Here is a 22362-nt window from a genome sequence, read left to right on the forward strand (position 1 = left end):
TAAAAGACCATTTGAATTTGTATTGCAATTGCATGAAAATGCAATAGTCATTCAAAAATAATTCTCTTCTGATTATCAATTAAATTTTAACAAGCTACACCCCCAAACCTTAGTGGCTTAAAATGACAAATATTTTATCATAGCCCGTGATTCTGTGGGTCAATAATTTTGAGCGGATTTAGCTAGACAGTTGTGCTCCACATAGGTTTATGGTGGTAGCAACTACAATTGAGCCAATCAGGAGATTCCAAGACAACTTTATTCAAATACCTAATACCTTAGCCTGGGTAGCTGGAGTGCTCCCTCCCCATTTAGTCTAAGGGTCTCTCCACATGGACTCTTCCACAAATTGTTGAACCTTATGCATGGCATCTCAGGCTTCAAGAAACCAAGGCTGAAGCTTCTAGCTTCATAAAAAAATAGGCCTGAAGTAGCAGAGTCACTTTTGCTGTACTCTATTAGTCAAAGCAGTCACAAGCCAGCCAAGATTCAAGGAGAAGGAGCTAGATTCCACTGCCTGAAAAAAAAAAAAAAAAAAAAAAAAAAAAAAAAAAATTTGCAAAGATTCTGCAGCCATCTTTAATCCAGCATAGTTGACCCTCTGCTCACAATTTACCTGAAGTCTTGTAACATATCAGATACACTTATCTCCTCTCAAGACTCCCAAACTCTGACTCCATTACAGTCCCAGATCAAAGTGATGAAAAGAGGATTTTATCCCTTAAGATGTGGTATGTAGTATAGAGTATAAGACAAGGCTGAAATTCAGCCAATATACATTTGTGGTACCATCCTGGATGTTAAATTAATGAAGTACTTCCAAAGTTTGATTCTGTTTATAATCTCTCAGCTCTGCTCAATTCCTCACCACTGCCCCTGCCTTGAGTTCCTGTCCTTAATCCAGCATTCAGAGTGTTAAAACCTGGCACAGTCAGTGCTTTTGGGGATAAACCTTCAGCAAGAAGGCCCATCTTCTTCCTAATTGCAAAATACTCTTGATAATCTAATTCAATATTATTCATATCGACATTGGAAGGAAGACAAACTAGTAAAATTTACAAATAAATGAGTTTAATACTGTATTATATTATTTATGCAGTAAATAGATTTGATAAGAGTCAGATAGTGATGTCCCAAGAACCTCATTTTCTCCTCCCTTTTGGTATCTTAGTCCAAATCAGCTCACCTAAACTATTCTTACTGTTCCTGGCTGGTAGGGCTGTTTCCAAGGCCTAAGAATGCAGGCCTTAGTGCTCACTGTATACATTTCTTATCACTCTTCCTGGCCCAGAGATACCATTGTATAGAGAAACTAGGTGTTTCCTAGCTCCTAGTAGGGTGCTAACTTATAAATATGGTCTGGAGGTATTTTTCCCACTCTTCTTGGTGTGCTCTGGTTTCATGCCTATGCTTGCTTCTGGCTGAAGCTGGCCTCCCTCTGTGGAAACCTTGGCTGAGGTGCATACAGAACCCCTCCATGCCCCTCCATGTTATGGAATAGAGTTTGGAGGACAGCATGCTCTCTGCTACCTCTCTGATTGTTGATTATTCCCCCTCCCAAATTTTTATAACTGTATTCTGTGGCAGTAGTGGCATGTATCTGTAATGTCCTCCAACCCCACACAATACCATTCAATGAAATAATTAGTAAGGAATATTTCATCATTTTTACAACCATTTTAGATATTTTTGTTTACTTGAAAATGTAATAGCATGTTACATGAAAAACTAAAATGTATAGACTTAGGCAGAAATAATCCATTTGCTCTATCAGTTTCTGCATAAAGACTCAAATATTGCAAAAGTCACTGATTTTCATTAAAATTTTAAAATTTAATAATTCAGTTTATTTACTAGAAAATCTTACATTAAGTCAGTTTCAAAATATTTTTTCAATCGAATTTAATTTCAAAGCATCTGCAGAAAATTAGAATAAACAATGGCACTTTTGAAAATGTACATGTATGGTCTTATCAGCTTAATTATAACTTTGTTTTTGTCATTTCAGCTTCAGCATGTATATCTGGAGCTTGTCTGGTTGGAAATTTAAGACCTATGTTCTAGGAAATGGTTGACATTTTTTAGCAACATGAAGAAGCTTTTTATAGAGCCATTTGCAATCTATTAATTATAATCCACACCACCCATGTCATTATCATGTGAATTGAGCTGAAAGATCTGATCACGTGCTCTTCTGCACAGAGCAGATTACATCTATGTCACTCACTGAGCATTTTAAAAACACATTTTTAAAATTATTACAAATAGATAACATTAAAAAGAATAAGCTTTGGGAAAAAATAAACATGGAAAATATTTTCAGTGCTTGAATCCTGTTGGGATTTAGACTTCTGGATAAATAATATTTTTAAATCTACATTTTTAGTCAATTGTGAAGAAAGGGATCCTGTTCTATTATTCTATCTTGTACATTTTTGTGAAATGTAGGGAAGTAATTGTTTTTTAATAGTTATTATAAAAATATACTAGTAACATATCTATTATTATTTTTGAGGGTGTGTGAGTCACTGTTCTTACCCTTTCTATACAGAACATCTTTTTGAAATAAGGGACATTGGGCTGTAGCTTTTGATAATAATTGTATTATTTTATTTCTTCACTTATTACATTGGATGAAAATTCAAGAATAATGCAATAGCAGTCATATTTCTTAAGATTAAATGGGAATGCCAACACATATGATCTATGAAAGATAAGCTTTATTTTCCCATTTTATTAACAACCTTTATTAATGTCATATATTTAATTTCATCAAACTTTTATAATCTATTAAATAATTATATATTTTTCCCTTTGACCAGTGATGAAACAAATTATATTAATATATTGAAACATTAACAGATTTATCTTTCTTTTTTTGAGACAAGAGTCTCACTCTGTCACCAAGCTGGAGTTCAGTGGCACGATCTCTGCTCACTGCAACCTTGGACTCCCGGGTTCAAGGGATCCTCCTGCCTCACCCAGACTCCCGAGTAGCTGGGACTACAGGCACCCACCACCACTCCCAGCTAATTTTTTGTGTTTTTAGTAGAGAAGGGGTTTCAACATGTTGATCAGGATGGTCTCGATCTCTTGACCTTTTGATCCACCCACCTCGGTCTCCCAAAGTGCTGGGATTACAGGCGTGAGCCACGGCTCCCGGCCAGATCACATAATCTTTTATGAGAATTCCCATAACAAAATTTACTTTATTACGTATTGTTGGATTTGTTTTGCTAGTATTTTAAAAATATTTTTAAAACTAAGATATTTCTTTAATTTCCAAACATGAGATTCTTTTTTGTGCTACTTTTGTCAAATTTTGGTAGAAGTTTACCAGCTTCATAACATGAATTTAGAAATTTTGTATCCTAGTCTATGTGTTGAAAAACTTTAATAGTATGTGTTAAAAATAGTTATTCTTGGTAAATTTTAGAAAATTGACTTTTCCTTTTCTTTTCTTTTTTTTTTTTTCTTTGAGACAGAGTCTCCCTCTGTCGCCCAGGCTGGAATGCAGTGGCGCAATCTCAGCTCACTGCAAGCTCCGCCTCCCGGGTTCATGCCATTCTCCTGACTCAGCCTCCCAAGTAGCTGGGACTACAGGAGCCCGCCACCACGCCCAGCTAATTTTTTGTATTTTTAGTAGAGACGGGGTTTCACCGTATTAGCCAGGATGGTCTCGATCTCCTGACCTTGTGATCCCCCCGCCTCGGCCTCCCAAAGTGCTGGGATTACAGGCATGAGCCACCATGCCCGGCCCCGAAAACTGACTTTTAAAAACATCCGACTAGAGATAAAAAATTATCTCTAGGAGAGAGAATTATTTGACATATTTTTCTATTTTATTCAAGTTTATTCACCTTGTTTTATTCTCATTTTTTAAATAAAACCTACTGATCATCTATGTTTTGCTACAAATCTCCCATTTGGTTCTGATTTTTCAAATGCTATCTGAAAATATACATAGTAAATAGTTTGACGGTTTTTCTATAAAATATTTGTTTTAAATTTATGTATCTGCTTTCTTTCTTTCCTTCCAATTGACTAGGATTTTAAAAGTTTTTATAATAATTTTTAAAAATAATTTTCTATGTATTTTTAATTCTACTATGTAATAATTTTTTTCTTTTATCTCTGTTATTTCCTTGTTGCTATTTTGATTTATGCAGTTCGTTTTAAACCATTATCTCTTCTCTCTTCCTGCTTAATTTTAGTCCTTTCTGTTCGCCAATTGAGTCTTTGAGTGTTTTGTTATAAAGGTAAGCATGTTACAACATCTTTGTTGGATTCATTTATGTTTCAAAATTCCTTTGCGACCCCATCACCACCACAGCCCCTCCAAAAAGAGCAAGTTGCCTAATATTTATTCATCCAGTTACACTTTTCCACTTCAAAGCTCTTTAGCTTGGTCTACTTTTATGTAATATTTAATATTTGGAGAAATATTCTTAATTCAATGTATTTCTACCTGACGATTTATTTTCACTTAGTTATCTTTAATAGGCTTATGAAACATCTTAATGCAGACTATTTTTAGTTTTCCATTATGTGATTTTTTTGGAAACAGGGTGTCACTCTGTTGCCCAGGCTAGAGTGTAACGACGTGATCTCCACTCACTGCCACCTACGCCTCCTGGGTTCAATTGATTCTTAGGCCTCAGCCTCCTGAGTAGCTGGGACTACAGGCCCGCGCCATCATGACTGGCTAATTTTTGTATTTTTGGTAGAGACGGAGTTTCGCCATATTGGCCAGGCTGGTCTCAAACTCCTGACCTCAAACGATCCGCTGGCCTCGGCCTTGGCCTTGGCCTCCCAAAGTGCTGGGATTACAGATGTGAGCCACCACACCCAGTCTCCATTCTGTATTTTAAATGCCGTTCATGCTCAATTCTCTGTATTTTCTTTTCTCCAGCAAAACCAATAGCCTCATATTTTCTCTATACAATACTGATTTAGTCATCTGTATCATTCATGTTGACTTTAATTCTAATACTGTATTTTGTTTCTGTAGTTACTGATCTATTTTTTTTGGTTTTCTTCTCAGCTGGTCAATTAGCAATTTACTATATTATTTTACCAATTTTTCTATTACATATATTTTTTTTAAAAACATGTGTTCTGGTGGGCAGTTGGGGGAGAGAAATTTTATTGGTAATAAAAGGCAGGAGATTTCTACTATGTTTCTTTCCTTTGTATTTTTCCATAGCATGCCCTTTGTATGCTATCACATTGTCTTATTTGGTTATATAGTTTGTATATTATTATTGGAGAGAACAGTTGTGTGTCTACTTATTCTTGACTGAAGAGGATAATATGCAAGCTTAGCAGGGTAATTTTCATGACCAGCAGCAGGGTAGGAGAATCCTTCTGTTCTTTGGTTGCTCTTAAAATTCTTTTTTCTGATTTTAAGTTACTGACTGGGAGATATAAATATACTTCTTTATTTCATTAATTATTATCATTCTAAGAAAAAGAAAAGCCTTTTCAGGACAAAATTCCTTCCATGAACGCTTTAAATCTTTTACAGAACTCAACGTAATTTGGGACACATACAAATTTCTTTTGATGGCATTGAATCTATAAATTACCTTGGGCAGTATGGCCATTTTCACGATATTGATTCTTCCTATCCATGAGCATGGTATGTTCTTCCATTTGTTTGTGTCCTCTTTTATTTCACTGAGCAGTGGTTTGTAGTTCTCCTTGAAGAGGACCTTTACATCCCTTGTCAGTTGGATTCCTAGATATTTTATTCTCTTTGAAGCAATTGTGAATGGAAGTTCATTCATGATTTGGCTCTGTGTTTGTCTGTTACTGGTGTATAAGAATGCTTGTGATTTTTGCACATTAATTTTGTATCCTGAGACTTTGCTGAAGTTGCTTATCAGCTTAAGGAGATTTTGGGCTGAGACAATGGGGTTTTCTAAATATACAATCATGTCATCTGCAAATAGATTCAATGCCATCCCCATCAAGCTACCAATGAGTTTCTTCACAGAATTGGAAAAAACTGCTTTAAAATTCATATGGAACCAAAAAAGAGCCCACATCTCCAAGACAATCCTAAGTCAAAAGAACAAAGCTGGAGGCATCACGCTACCTGACTTCAAACTATACTACAAGGCTACAGTAACCAAAACAGCATGGTACTGGTACCAAAACAGAGATATAGACCAATGGAACAGAACAGAGTCCTCAGAAATAATACCACACATCTACAGCCATCTGATCTTTGACAAACCTGAGAGAAACAAGAAATGGGGAAAGGATTCCCTATTTAATAAATGGTGCTGGGAAAATTGGCTAGCCATAAGTAGAAAGCTGAAACTGGATCCTTTCCTTACTCCTTATACGAAAATTAATTCAAGATGGATTAGAGACTTAAATGTTAGACCTAATACCATAAAAATCCTAGAGGAAAACCTAGGTAGTACCATTCAGGACATAGGCATGGGCAAAGACTTCATGTCTAAAACACCAAAAGCAACGGCAGCAAAAGCCAAAATTGAACAATGGGATCTCATTAAACTAAAGAGCTTCTGCACAGCAAAAGAAACTACCATCAGAGTGAACAGGCAACCTACAGAATGGGAGAAAATTTTTGCAATCTACTCATCTGACAAAGGGCTAATACCCAGAACCTACAAAGAACTCAAACAAATTTACAAGAAAAAAACAAACAACCCCATCAAAAAGTGGGCAAAGGATATGAACAGACATTTCTCAAAAGAAGACATTCATACAGCCAACAGACACATGAAAAAATGCTCATCATCACTGGCCATCAGAGAAATGCAAATCAAAACCACAATGAGATACCATCTCACACCAGTTAGAATGGCGATCATTAAAAAGTCAGGAAACAACAGGTGCTGGAGAGGATGTGGAGAAATAGGAACGCTTTTACACTGTTGGTGGGATTGTAAACTAGTTCAACCATTATGGAAAACAGTATGTCGATTCCTCAAGGATCTAGAACTAGATGTACCATATGACCCAGCCATCCCATTACTGGGTATATACCCAAAGGATTATAAATTATGCTGCTATAAAGACACATGCACACATATGTTTATTGCAGCACTATTCACAATAGCAAAGACTTGGAATCAACCCAAATGTCCATCAGTGACAGATTGGATTAAGAAAATGTGGCACATATACACCATGGAATACTATGCAGCCATCAAAAAGGATGAGTTTGTGTCCTTTGTAGGGACATGGATGCAGCTGGAAACCATCATTCTTAGCAAACTATCACAAGAACAGAAAACCAAACACCACATGTTCTCACTCATAGGTGGGAACTGAACAATGAGATCACTTGGACTCAGGAAGGGGAACATCACACACCGGGGCCTATCATGGGGAGGGGGGAGGGGGGAGGGATTGCATTGGGAGTTATACCTGATGTAAATGATGAGTTGATGGGTGCAGCACAGCAACATGGCACAAGTATACATATGTAACAAACCTGCACGTTATGCACATGTACCCTAGAACTTAAAGTATAATAATAATAAATAAATAAATAAATAAAATAAAATAAAATAAAATTTCTTTTGATGGATTAAAAAATGGTGTAGTGATACTATGAAGATGAAATTGGTAGAGCAATAAAAATTCTTACTTCATATTTCATATACATGCCAAAATTCTTGATTTGAAGTCATACAGCCATTCGTAGCTATTGTGTGTAAATCTGTGTCTTGTGCTAAGCATGCTTTCACCCCCAACCTTGTTTACGGTCAAATACTTGGATTTGCTCATTTATATGCCCACCAACTGTAGAATAATCTTACACATTTTTATAAACATGTGTTGTTGCACACAAGAAAATAAAATGTAAAATGTAGAATTTTAAATGTGTTAAAATGTAATTTTTGAAACATGGAAAGGTAACACAAAACAAGTGTTATGCTTGTTTCCTCAATCATACTCTACATGACTAGCAGAGTCATTGGACCCAAGCATAAACGAGCAAGGCCAAAGTTAAGTAGGCTATTTTTCATCAAATTAGTAGCTTGGCTTCTTTTTATGCAGGATTGCAAACCTCAGTTCGTTTTGGCTGACCCTTAATATTTGTATGGTCTGATGTCCGATATCTATTATATATCCCTGTCCTTCTGCCTGCTAGTACACAATCTGCTTTGTTCTGTTGTTGCTAATATTAAAAACTTTTACTTAGTGAAGGTTTAACTACTGTTTCTGCAATTTAGTGTTTAAAATGGCTCATATTCCTGTTCATTCATGGATGTCTATACTTTATATATACAAGCCTTGTTGCAAGGGTCATTTACAAATATTTTTAAATTCAGTTCATAATTTTTTCCTTCTTAAAATTTACCTAACAACCTTCACCATCATCACCCAGGTGGATTTGCCCAGTATATTCTTAAAGCCACCAATGCATTTTTTTATATGAAACAAAATTGTGTATCTTATCTCTCCAATTACAATGTAGCTCTTTTTCAATTAGAGGTTACATCTTATTTATCTTTGCAACACTAGTACTTAGTATGCCAGTGAAAACTACTAAATTAGCTTGTTTTACAAAATGTATGCTATAGGTGCTCCTCGTTATAATACAGAAACTATTGATATTTGTAGAAAAGGTATCAGTAGCAGGGGCCTGGCCAAAGTGCCTGTTCTGTTACTTGCCAGCTAAAGATCTTCAGGCAAACTAATGTCCATTAAACAGGATTAAATTTTTTGCATTCCTCATAGGGTTGAGAATTTAATGAGTTATGGTATATAACCCACATAGCAAGCATTGAATAAATTTTAATGAATGTTATTATCCCTGTATGTCAGTAAGGTAGTATACTTATAAAAGTATACTACCTTAATAATATTCATACTTCGATAATAATATTCATACTTCGATCCTTACAAAGTACTATCTTTTAGAATACTACTTATATTCTTTTAGAATACTACTTATATTCTAAAAATTAAAGTTAAGAGTACCAGAATTACTTTGCAGTGAGTTGTCATCAGAGTATAATTTAATATTTCACTTGTCGGTGACCCAGTTCTAGTAATTAACATTAAGTGGGGTTTATAAAAAGATCAGTGGTAGATTTATATAACACAGCCATAAGGAAGATTTGAAACTCCTAGTGCTTTGTAGTGCTAAAACTCAATAGCTCATTAAAGCATATTAGCAAGTCCACATGTTTCTGAGGAGACTGTCGTGATCTGGGTGTCTATTACTCTATCAATGTTTACAACTCTATTTAGTGCATCTCTCTAGGCTATCATTTTATCTTTAAATCTCCCATACTGGGTACAATGTTGGCAGATAGACACTCAATAACTACATTGAGGGAGAACAAAAACAAGAAACAGAAACACTTCTGTAAAACAATGGCCCGATTATCAAAAATTCAATTTATTTACAACAAAACTATGCTTAAAGTGGTAAAATGTGTGCTTCCAATATTATTTGGTTTATGTTATTGCAGTGGAGATTAATTTTTCAAACTGTCTTTATTGTTGTTTTCTTCACTTGGCTTTTTTTAAAAAAAAAGTTACTATATTTTATGAAAAATCATGTGCTAAGAAAAAAATATGAAAATGAGACCTACCAATTTAATTATTTAATGTTTTAAGTTTTATTTTTAATTGATGCATGATAATTCTACATGCTTATGAGGTAAAGAGTGATGCTTCCATATGTGTATAGCTTGCATAAAGACCAAATCAAGATATATAGCTTATCTATCACCTCAAACGCTTATTTCTTGGTGGTGAGAAAATTCAGAATCTTCTCCAGTTATTTTAAAATATAGAATATTGTTAGCTATCATTACTCTACTTTGTAATAGCACACCAGAATGTATTCCTCCTATATAGTTGTAATTTTGTATCCATTGAACAGTCTCTGCCCATCTTTTGCTTTTCCCCTGCCTTCCCCAGCCTCTGGTAACCACTATACTACTCTACTCCTATATCAACTATTTTAGATTCTGCAAATGAATCAGATATGTGGTATTTTTCTTTCTGTGGCTGGCTTATTTTACTTAGCGTAATGCTCTCCAGTTCCATTTGTATTGCTTCAAATGACAGGATTTCATTGTTTGTAATATCTGAATAGTATTCCATTATACATATATATCACATTTTCTTTATCCATGCTTCCACTGACGGACATTTGAGTTGGGTACTCATCTTGGTTATTGTGTGTATAATGCTACAATAATCTTAGAAGCACAATTATCTCTTCAACATACTGATTTTATTTCCATTAGATAACTGCTCAGTAGTGGGATTGCTGGATCATATGGCAGTTCTACTTTTTATTTTTTTGAGGAAGCTCCATACTGTTTTACATAATAGCTGTACTAATGCCCACCAACAGAGAACAAGAGTTCCCCTTTGTCTGGATCTTTATAAGCAATTGTTAATTTTTTGGCTTTTGAATAATAGTCATTCTAATTGTGGTGAGGTGATATCTCATTGTGATTGTGATTTGGATTTTCCTAATGGTTGGTAATGTTGAGCATTTTTTCATATGCCTATTGGCTATTTGTATGGTACCAATTTAAGCTTTACATTTCATCAAAGTTAATTCTTAATTGTTTTAAATTTTTTGTCAAAATAAAGTGGAAATGTGTTTAATCATGAGATTTGGGGAAAGGATAAATCTTGCCTTGCAATATACTAAAGACAGACATGCATTAATCAACAAAGTACCTTAAGAAAATAACTTCGTAAGACTTCATGTCTAAAACACCAAAAGCAACGGCAGCAAAAGCCAAAATTGACAAATGGGATCTCATTAAACTAAAGAGCTTCTGCACAGCAAAAGAAACTACCATCAGAGTGAACAGGCAACCTACAGAATGGGAGAAAATTTTTGCAATCTACTCATCTGACAAAGGGCTAATACCCAGAACCTACAAAGAACTCAAACAAATTTACAAGAAAAAAACAAACAACCCCATCAAAAAGTGGGCAAAGGATATGAACAGACATTTCTCAAAAGAAGACATTCATACAGCCAACAGACACATGAAAAAATGCTCATCATCACTGGCCATCAGAGAAATGCAAATCAAAACCACAATGAGATACCATCTCACACCAGTTAGAATGGCAATCATTAAAAAGTCAGGAAACAACAGGTGCTGGAGAGGATGTGGAGAAATAGGAACACTTTTACACTGTTGGTGGGATTGTAAACTAGTTCAACCATTATGGAAAACAGTATGTCGATTCCTCAAGGATCTAGAACTAGATGTACCATATGACCCAGCCATCCCATTACTGGGTATATACCCAAAGGATTCTAAATCATGCTGCTATAAAGACACATGCACACATATGTTTATTGCAGCACTGTTCACAATAGCAAAGACTTGGAATCAACCCAAATGTCCATCAGTGACAGATTGGATTAAGAAAATGTGGCACATATACACCATGGAATACTATGCAGCCATCAAAAAGGATGAGTTTGTGTCCTTTGTAGGGACATGGATGCAGCTGGAAACCATCATTCTTAGCAAACTATCACAAGAACAGAAAACCAAACACCGCATGTTCTCACTCATAGGTGGGAACTGAACCATGAGATCACTTGGACTCGGGAAGGGGAACATCACACACTGGGGCCTATCATGGGGAGGGGGGAGGGGGGAGGGATTGCATTGGGAGTTATACCTGATGTAAATGACGAGTTGATGGGTGCTGACGAGTTGATGGGTGCAGCACACCAACATGGCACAAGTATACATATGTAACAAACCTGCACGTTATGCACATGTACCCTAGAAATTAAAGTACAATAATAATAAATAAATAAATAAATAAAAAAGAAAAAAAAAAAGAAAAGAAAAGAAAAGACAAAAGGACCTGTATTGTTTTGGAATAACACATAGGTGGTAAAACTGTAAAGAAAATAGAAAAAGAAATTTCCTAAAAATCAGGATCGTGATTGTTCAGAGAGAAGGTTGAGATGTGTGGTCAGAAAGAGTCATATAGGTGGCTTCCTCTGTGCTTCTAGTTTTCTTTTTCTTGACTGGATACTGGTTACACATTGTTCAAATTAAAAATATTCTTAAAATTTTTCTGTAAAATTAAAATACAGGTTTGCTATTTTTTCTGACTTTTCTGTATGTTTATGTTTAACAATAAAATTAATTTTCAGAATTTAAGGTAAAACAAAAAAAAGAAAACAACTTCGTGCATATGGAAATAAGAAATTAAATCATAAATGTTAATTAATATAGCTATTAAAAAACAATGTGATTGGAGAAGAAAACATAAATTATGGCAGGGTATAGTGGCTGACTCCTGTAATTCCAGCACTTTGGGAGGCCGAGGAGGGAGGATCACTTTAGTCCCTGAGTTTGAGACTAGCCTAGGCAACACAGTGGGACCCTGTCCCTATAAAAATAAATAAATAAAAGATAGGTAGATGAATAAATAAATAAGATAACATAAAGTATAACAAAGCTCTCTTTTTAAATCTGTTTTTACTTTTTACCCTCTCTCATTAATGAATTGTCATTGAATTGTAAAGTCATCCCAGTGAGAAGATGATGATGTTGGTACACACTATACTGTATTTGTTGGGGCTCATAAAAAAGATACCCAAAAGTATGGCAACTTTGAACTAAAAGAGCAGCTTCAAGGTGTCTCTCTGACCCTTCCCCTCTCTGGAATCTCTTTCATTCCTGAAGTACCCCGTGTGGTATTCTCTAAAATTCTCTTATCTGATTAAGGGAAATTCCTCCAGAATAAGGGTCGTCTTTGACCCTCTCCCTGATCTACATTAACCAGACAAGATTAATTCCTGTTGCAGGAGAGAAGACTAAAAGTCTCCATGCCCACGTTACCATGCCCAGGTAGACTTTTCACTTATTTTTTTCAACTATTCTTCTAAGGTCTGCTACCTGAGAGCCTTTATCTGTATAATAAGAAAACTTTTATTTTCTATGACATTTCTCTCCCTTCGCTTTCCCATGTTAGCAGTTCCACCTCCCTACCTATCCATCAGAGGTCCCTGTTTCTTTCTGTAGCTCACGGTGCTATTTTAAACTCCAGCCATCTGGACCTGAGTTTAATCTTTCACGTGGCTCTCGTGTACTTGCACATTAATAAACTTGTACACCTTTTTTCCTTTAATCTGTCCATTGTTCATTTGTTCCATACCTTCATGAGATAGAAAAAAATCTTCCACCCCTACATATGTAAGCCTAGAACATATGACTATTAATGTGAAGATTGAGGTATAAGTAGATATTAGTGAAATTAAATATTTTATATAGAAAGCATTCATTTAAACATATGATTTAATATATTTATTTTATTGCAAATAATACTAAATCATCAGAAAAAGTTCTACCATAGATAAATGAGGGTGGGAGACTGAATTATATACCTCTAGAAAGGTAATTGGACTTATGTTTGCAATAACATCTTTGACTTGTGGATCCGTATTAGCCTACTAGGAGTGTCATAAGAGACTGGGTGGCTTAAGCATCAGAAATTTATTTTCTTACAGTTTTGGAGGCTGGAAGTCCAAGAGTAAAGTCCCAGCAGTGTTGGTTTCTGGGGCAGCCTCTATCCTTAGCTTGCCATCGTAATATCTTTTTTTCTGTGTGCAGGCATCCTCGGTATCTCTTCCTCTTCTAAAAAGAACTTCAGTCATATTGAATTAGAGCACTGTCTTTAAGATTTGATTTAATTTTAATTACCTCTTTAAAGGTCTAATCTGCAAATATTGTCACACGGTGGGCAAGGAATTCAATATATGAATTTTGGGAAAACACAATTCAATCCAAAATGTGTTTTACTTTCAGAACAATTCAGGAATGTGGATATGTAGAATAACATCTATTCTACATATTCCTGGTAATTCTACATATCCATAACTACCTGAATGGATACAGATAATTCTGAAAGCTTTTAGGAAATGTTAGCAGCAGAATAGATGAGAGCTCAAAGTGTCAAGATATTTTTACTTAAATTAAACATTTGTGAATTATAGTGTTGATCATAATTAATATAAGAACCACAGGAAAATAAACTTTTGTATAGGATATGCTCTGATAATTTTTACATATTATTCATAGATAGATAAACAGATAAACTGAACAGAGTCATACAAATGAAACAACTTGTAAATTTCCACAATAATTTGCTGTAAAGTTCAAAACATAAAAATAATATTATAGAATAATGTTATTGAAGGGTAGGGCCTACATTTAAAGAAAAATCAATTTCCATTAGATCTCCAGCCTGACATATGCTGAACATTTTATACATATATGTTGAATGAATTTGTTTATTAAAACAGTGTGGAGCAAATAAATATAATGTCTGTTTTTATGAAAAAAATGATTTATATAAAGTTTATCATTATTGCTAACTTAATTAATTTAATAGAATTTAGTTTTTGCTCCAAATATCAAGGTCTACCAGGAATCGGTAAGATATGTTAGACCCACTCTCTATTTTCCAGGGGGTCATAGTATATATAGAGAGATACATTATTATGAAATAGTGAAATATTAAAATAAATCTTCAATGATGTCCTGAGGTTAAAAGAAAGCATAGAAGAATGAACAACTCACTAGACCTGGAGGTCTCTGAGAAGATTTCACAGAGGTTAACGATATATGAATAGACTGCAAAGTATAAGCAGGTAAGAGACTTAAGGATGTTTTCAGCAAAAAGAGAAATAAAATTAACTATTATGATGGTATAAAGAAGCATCCTGTGGAATAAAAAAGAAAACTCTTATTTATACTTATAAAAAGAAGTAGGAATTGGACAAGAGATGGCTCTGGATTAAAAGTCTGGAGTTAAGCTATAAAATACTTCAAATTTTAGCCTCTAGCATGGTATCAGGTACCAGCAAGCTTTTCCTGTGAAGGGTAAAATATTAAGCACCTTAAGTTTTGTAGAACGTAGCTCTCAGTCACAGCTACTTACCATTGAAGTGTAAACTACTCATAGACAGTACGTAAACAAAGGAATGTGGCTATGTTACTATAAAATGCTATTTACAAAAACAGCTATTGTTTTCCAAGCTCTGCTTTAGCAAGTGGATACAAAAGAATGGTCAACTTTTATTCAGAAACTATTATAAGAAAAATAAGTTGAAAATATTAATTTCATGTTTTAATTTGTCCTTTTGCAGACTTTCACTTTTCATTTTCACCTTCAAAGTCAAGCAGTAAATTATTTTTATTTCAAGGACGAGACAGTGATTATCTTGTCCAATAAAAAAGCAAATAAAGTCAGATACAGTGTCTCATACCTGTAATCCCTGCATTTTGGGGGGCTGAAGCAGGAGAGTTGCTTGATCCCAGAATTTGAGACTAGCCTAGGCAACATAGTGAGACCTCCATCTCTACAAAAAATTAGCCAAGCGTGGTGGCACTTTCCTGCGCTTGAGTCTAGAAGTTTGAGGCTAGCCTAGGCAACATAGTGAGACCTCTATCTCTACAAAAAATTAGACAAGTGTGGTGGCACTTTCCTGTAGTCAGAGCTACTTGGGAGGCTGAAGCAGGAGGATCACTTCAGCCTTGGAAACTGAAGCCACAGTGAGCCGTGATGACACCACTGCATTCCAGCCTGGGCTGCAGAGTTCCTGCCTCAAAAAACAAAACAAAATAAAATAAAACTTAAGAAAAGTGTATAAGCTAAATTTCATTATTCTTTTTATCAAACCAAGACTTAAACTAGAAAAATGTGTAATAAATTCGGGGAAAAGAGAGAATTTGATCACACAAGAAGTAGAAAATACAAAAGCTAGTCCTTCCTGTACTGGAGGATTGCATCAAGAATAATGGAGAGTTTCTGCCATGAAGTGCCATGGTGGTGGGGGTAGGGGGGTAGATAAAGAATAGTAGAGAGAACAGCAAAAGAGTTAGGTGCTCTGGATGTGTTCATCATACCTCTTTAGGATCCAGTATCACATAAGGGAGGAGTGTGCTAAACGCAGGAGTTACTGTGTACCACTAATATCAGGACTCTAGGTGGAGATCACTTTCTATGTTATTCCCCTACTCCACACCAGAAACCGGCCCCATCACAGTACAGTGCTACATACATCAGGGATAGTCAGAGTCCTGTTTGCACTCGCCGATTGCCTCTGTTCTCAGGTGCAGTGGATAGAACCTTCTGGCAGTGTGGAACCTTCTGGTGCTCCATAGAGAAAACTGAGAAACAAGAAGCAGAGAAAAATCATCTTCACTAGTGGAAGACATGAATGAAATAAAGAAGGAAGAGAAGACCACAAAACAACCAGAAAACAAATAACAAAATGGAAGGAGTACGTCCTTACTTATCAATGATCAATGATAACATTGAATGTAAATAGACTAAACTCTCTAATCAAAAGACATAGACTGGTTAAATGGATGAAAAAACAAGACCATTCATCTGTTGTCCACAAGAAACACACTTTACCTATAAAAACACACATAGACTGAAATACAGGGATGGAAAAAGAGATTCCATTCCAATGGAAAACAAAAAAGAACAGAAGTAACTATACTTATATCAGACAAATTAGATTTGAAAACAAAAACTATAAGAAGAGACAAAGAAGGTCACTATATAATTATAAGGGGTCAATTCAGCAAATGATAATACAATTTTCAATATATATGCACCCAACACTGGAGCAACAAGACATATCAAGAAAGTATTATCATAGTTAAAAATACAAATAGGCCCCAATATAATAATATCTGAAAACTTCAACACTCAACTTTCAGCATTGGATGGATTTTCCAGACACAAAATCAATAAAGAAACGTCTGACTTAATCTGCACTGTAGATTAAATGTATCTAATAGATATTTACAGATCATTTCATCCAAGAGCTGAAAAATACACATTCTTTTCCTCAGCACATGTATCATTCTCAAGGACAGATCATGTATTAGGCCAGAAAACATAAAACATTCAAATGAATAATATCAAGAATCCGCTCTGACCACAATGGAATAAAACTAGAAATTAATAACGTGAAGAATTTTGATAACTATACAATTACATGGAAATTAAACAATATGCTTCTTAATGAACAATAGGTCAATAAGAAAATTAAGAAAAAAATTGAAAAATTCCCCAAAACAAATTAAAATTGAAATACAACCTATCAAAGTCTATGAGATACAAGAAAAGCAATACTAAGAGGGAAGTTTATAGCTATAAGTGCCTGCATCAAAAAAGGGGAAAAAATTCAAATAAACAATCTAACAATGCATCTTAAGAACTACAAAAGCAAACCAAACCCAAAATTAGTAGAAGAAAAGAAATAATAAAGTTCAGAGAAGATATAAACAAAATTGAAATTAAAAAAATACTAAAAATCAATAAAAAATTGTTTTTTTGAAAATTTTAACAAAACTGAGAAATCTTTAGCTAATCTAAGAAAAAAGAGAGAAAATCCAAGTAAATAAAATCAGAAATAAAAAGGAGACATTACAACTGACACTGCAGAAATTCCAAGAATCATTAGTGACTGCTATGAGCAACTATAGTACCAATAAGTAAAAAGTCTAGAAGAAATGGACAAATTTCTAGATACATACAACTTACCAAGTTTAAAACAGGAAGAAATCCAAAACCTGAACCCACCCAAAACAAGTAATAAGGTTGAAGCTGTAATATAAAGTCTCCCAGTAAATAAAAGCTTTGGTCCTAATGGCTTCACTGCTAAATTCTACCAAACATTTAAGGAAAAACCAATACCAATCCCACTCAAACTATTCCAAAAAATAGAGGAGGAGGAAATACTTCCACACTCATTCTATAAGACCAGTGTTACTGTGATACCAAAACCAGACAAAGACACATCATAAAAAGAAAACAGCATGCCAATATCTCTGATTAATATTAATGCAAAAATCCTCAAGGAAATATTATCAAACTGAATTAAACTATATGTTAGAAAGATCATTTGTCATGGCTAAGTGGGATTTATCCCTGTGATATGAGCATGGTTCAGCATACACAAATCAATCAATATGTTATATCATATCAACAGAATGAAGGGTAAAAAACATACGATCACGTCAATTGATGCTAAAAAAGCATTTGATAAAACTCAACAACCCTTCATGACAAAAACCAAAAATATTGGTGATAGCAGAAACATATCTCAACATAATAAAAGCTGTGTATGACAGACTCACACAGCTAGTATTACACTAAAATGAGGGAAAACTGAAAGCCTTTCCTCTATAAGCTGGGACAGACAAGAATGCCCACAGTCACCACTGTTATTCAACATAGTGCTGGAAATCCTAGCTAGAGCAATCAGACAAGAGGAAGATATAAAGAGTGTCCAACTTGGAAAGGAATAGGTCAAAATATCCTTATTTCCAGATGACATTATCCTCTATTTTGAAAAACATAAAGACCCCACAAGAAACTATTAGAATTGATGAACAAATTCAGCAAAGCTGTAGCCTGTAACATCAACATACATAAATCAGTAGCATTTCTATATGCCAACACTGAACGATGTACAAAAAGAAATAAAAAATAGTCCCATTCACAATAGTCACACATAAAATACCTAGGAATTAACCCAAAAAGTGAATGATCTCTATAATGAAAACTGTAAGACACTGATGAAAGGAATTGAAGAGGACACCAAAAACATGAAAAAATATTCCATGTTCAGGGATTGGAAGAATCAGCGTTGTTAAAATATTCATACTACCCAAAACAATCTTCAGATTCAATGCAATCCCTTTTAAAATACCAATGACATTCTTCACATAAATAAAAATATTATATAATTTATATGAAACCACAAAAGACAGAGAATAGCCAAAGCTATCCTAAGCAAAATGAGCAAAATGAGAGGAATCATACTACCTGACTTCAAATTATACTATGGAGCTGTAGTAACCAAAAGAACATGGTACTGGCATAAAAACAGACACATAGATCAATGCAACAGAATAGAAAACCCAGAAACAAATCCACACACCTACTATGAATTCATTTTCAATGAAAGTATCAAGAACACACACTGGGGAAAAGATAGCCTCTTCAATAAATGGTGCTAAGAAAACTGGAGATCCACATGCAGAACAACGAAACTAGAGCCCCATCTTTTGCCATATACAAAAAAAAAAAAATAAAATCAAAGTAGATTAAAGACTTACATCTAAGACCTCAAACCATGAAACTACCAAAATAAAACTACCAAAATGAAACTCTCCACAACTGTCTAGGCAAAAATTTATTGAGCAATACCCCACAAGCACAGGCAACGAAGGCAAAATGCACAAATGGCATCTCATCAAGTTAAAAAGTTTCTGCACAGTAAAGGATACAATCAAAAAAGTGAAGTGATAGCCCACAGAATAGGAGAAAATATTTGCAAACTGCCCATCTGACAAGAGATTAACTACCAGAATGTATAAGGAGCTCAAACAACTCCATAGGAAAAAAATCTAATAATCTGATCAAAAGATGGACAAAATATTTGAATAGACATTTCTCAAAAGAAGGCATACAAATGGCATAGAAATGAATAGATACTCAATGTCATTGATCATGAGAGAAAATGCAAATCAAAAATATAAGATATCATCTCATCCCAGTTAAAATGGCTTATATCCAAAAGATAGGCAATAATAAACACTGGCAGCATGTGGAGAAAATGAAACCCTTGTACACTGTTGGTAGAAATGTAAATTAGTACAACCACTATGAAGAACAGTTTGAAAATTCCTCTAAAAACTGAGCTACCATAGTATCCAGCAATCCCAATGCGGGGTACACACCCCAAAGAAAGGACATCAGTATGTCGAAGAGATATCTGCACCTCTTATTTGTTGTGGCACTGTTTATAATAACTAAGGTTTAGAAGCAGCCTAACTGCCCATCAACAGATGTATGGATAAACAAAATGTGGTACTAATACATAATCGAGTGCTGTTCAGCCACACAAAAAAATGAGATCCAGTCATTTACAACAACATGGATGGAAATGTAGATCATTAGGTTAAGTGAAAATATGCCAGACACAGAAAGACAAACATTGCCTGTTCTCACTTATTTGTGGGATCTAAAAACCAACACAATTGAACTTATGGATGTAGAGAGTAGAAGGATGGTTACCAGAGGCTGGGAAGGGCAGTTGGGGTGTAGGGGAGATGGAGATAGTTAATAGGTGCAAAATCATAGTTAGAAAGAATGAATAAGATCTTCTATTTGATAGCGCAACAGGGTGACTATAGTAAATAATAACTGTAGATATTAAAATAACTTAGAGTGTAATTGGATTGTTTGCAACTCAGTGGATAAATGCTTGAGGCGACAGATACCCCATTCTTCATAATGTGCTTCTTTCACATTGCATGCCTGTACAAAAATACCGCATATGTCCCATAAATATATACATGTACTATATACCCACAAAAATTAAAAATTAAATAGAAGAGAAAAATTAAGGCTGCCATGCAAGCAGACAATACATGATTCAAGTGGAGCACATGGCAGAAACTCTGAGACCTGTGCATGTGTCAGCTAAGGTAGAGCACCACTGGACATGTGGGAAGGTGCCAGGTAAGAGTTATACAGTTGCCAGGCGTGGTGGTTCACACCTGTAATCCTAGCACTTTGGGAGGCCGAGGCGGGTGGATCACAAGGTCAGGAGTTCGAGATCAGCCTGACCAACATGGTGAAACCCCATCTCTACTAAAAATACAAAAATCAGCTGAGTGTGGTGGCATGCACCTGTAATCCCACCTACTCAGGAGGCTGAGGCAGGAGAACTGCTTGAACCCAGGAGGCAGAGGTTGCAGTGAGCCGAGATCATGACACTGCACTCCAGCCTGGGCAACAGAGTGAGACTCTGTCACAACACACACACACACACACACACAAACACACACACGCACGCACACGAAGAATTATACAGTCACCACAGCAGAGGCCACTGGGTCAGATAAACCATACCTACCTCCATAATATGAAACACCTCTATGGGAAGAATGTAGGGAAGGTGGACAGATATAAAGAACTAAAATTTAAGAGACAGATAATTTTTCCTTACAATAAACCTATTTAACAAACATGGAAAATAGACTCTCTAAATTATTACAAAAACTAAATTTTCAAAAGTCAACTAAAAACTAGTTTTGGTAAAGTGGCTTATAATACTGAATTACCGGCACATCATGTCTAAAAGGTCAATTTTCTTTGCACGTGTGAATAGTTTCAATATAGTGAAGTTGATATGCAATTCTGCTTCAAAAAGCGTATCTAAAAATTGTCTTTTAGAAAACTAAACCTAAATAAAGTAAAAAAAACACAAAAAGCAGGACAATAACAGTAGAGAGGAAACATTTCTAAGACAGAAAGAACAGTTAAGAGATTTGGTGCATCATCATGAAAATCTGAACTGAAAAAAAAAAAAAACAATAAAAGTAATGAAAAAAAGACATGAATGAATTGAGTTTTAGCATTTTTTTTTTTTTTGGACTACATGGCTTTACGATTTAAAGCAGGATCATAAAATTGAGTGGCTGTGTGATTAAACACTTTTATTTAACCTTGTGTTTACTCTTTAAAAGGCAAATACAAATACACCATGGTATTTTCCTCAATGATTATGTTTCTTTTCTTTCTTTTTTTTTTTCTTAACTTCATGTTCTAAAATCTGGATTGGAGCTGGATGTGGTGGCTCTTCTCTGTAATATGATAATCCCAGCACTTTAGGAGGACAAGGTGGGTGGATCACTTGAGTCCAGGAATTTGAAACCAGCTGGGACAACATAGTGAGACCTTATCTCTACAAAAAAATAAAAATAAAGATAAAAACATAGCTAGGTGTGGTGGCATGTGCCTATAGTTTCAGCTACCAGAGAAGCTGAAATGGGAGAACTGCTTGAGCCCAGGAGGTTAAAGCCACAGTAAGCCAAGATCACACCACTGTACTCCAGCCTGGGCAATAGAGTGAAACCCCGTCTGCAAAAAAATAAAAATAAATAATAATAATTGAAGTCAATACCTAGATGATAAATTTAAGCTATATTCCAAAATCTATTTAATTGATAAAATAATAGAACATATTGATGGATTTGATTGTATAACGAGTAGTGGGAGGGAAAGACAGCAGCTGAGGTTTACTCTAATATTTATTTGTAAAACTAAGTAAATGATGATATCACTGAGCAAGACAGCAAGTACAGAAGAAGAAGCAAAATTTAGAAGTAGGCTAAGAAGTAATTAATTTAGACTGAAAGAACTCAATTTTATGTTGTCTATGAGATACACAAAAGGTAAAGTATCCCAGAACAGAGAAAGAGTTTAGATATGGCTATCATCATTGCCTGCAAATCATAAGAATTGATTATTCCAAAGCTGAAG

At 34.9% G+C, this 22362-nt stretch overlaps 1 long non-coding RNA gene across 2 annotated transcripts in view; it reads right to left on the reverse strand.

Moving 5' to 3' along the window:
• Positions 1-240: 240 nt before the first annotated feature.
• Positions 241-22362, reverse strand: part of LOC102132238 (uncharacterized) — a 159917-nt gene continuing 137795 nt past the window's right edge. The window contains exons 4-6 of one of the 2 annotated variants that reach the window (XR_012426680.1): positions 16070-16178; positions 13512-13650; positions 241-517 (exon numbers count right to left, since the gene is read on the reverse strand). This is a non-coding gene — a long non-coding RNA (uncharacterized lncRNA). Of the gene's footprint in view, positions 518-13288; positions 13651-16069; positions 16179-22362 lie in introns of those variants that run through there. The other variant, XR_010582613.2, reaches the window with a different exon arrangement.

The sequence above is a fragment of the Macaca fascicularis genome, chromosome 17 (genome assembly GCF_037993035.2).
Source record: "Macaca fascicularis isolate 582-1 chromosome 17, T2T-MFA8v1.1".
Lineage (NCBI taxonomy): Eukaryota > Metazoa > Chordata > Mammalia > Primates > Cercopithecidae > Macaca > Macaca fascicularis.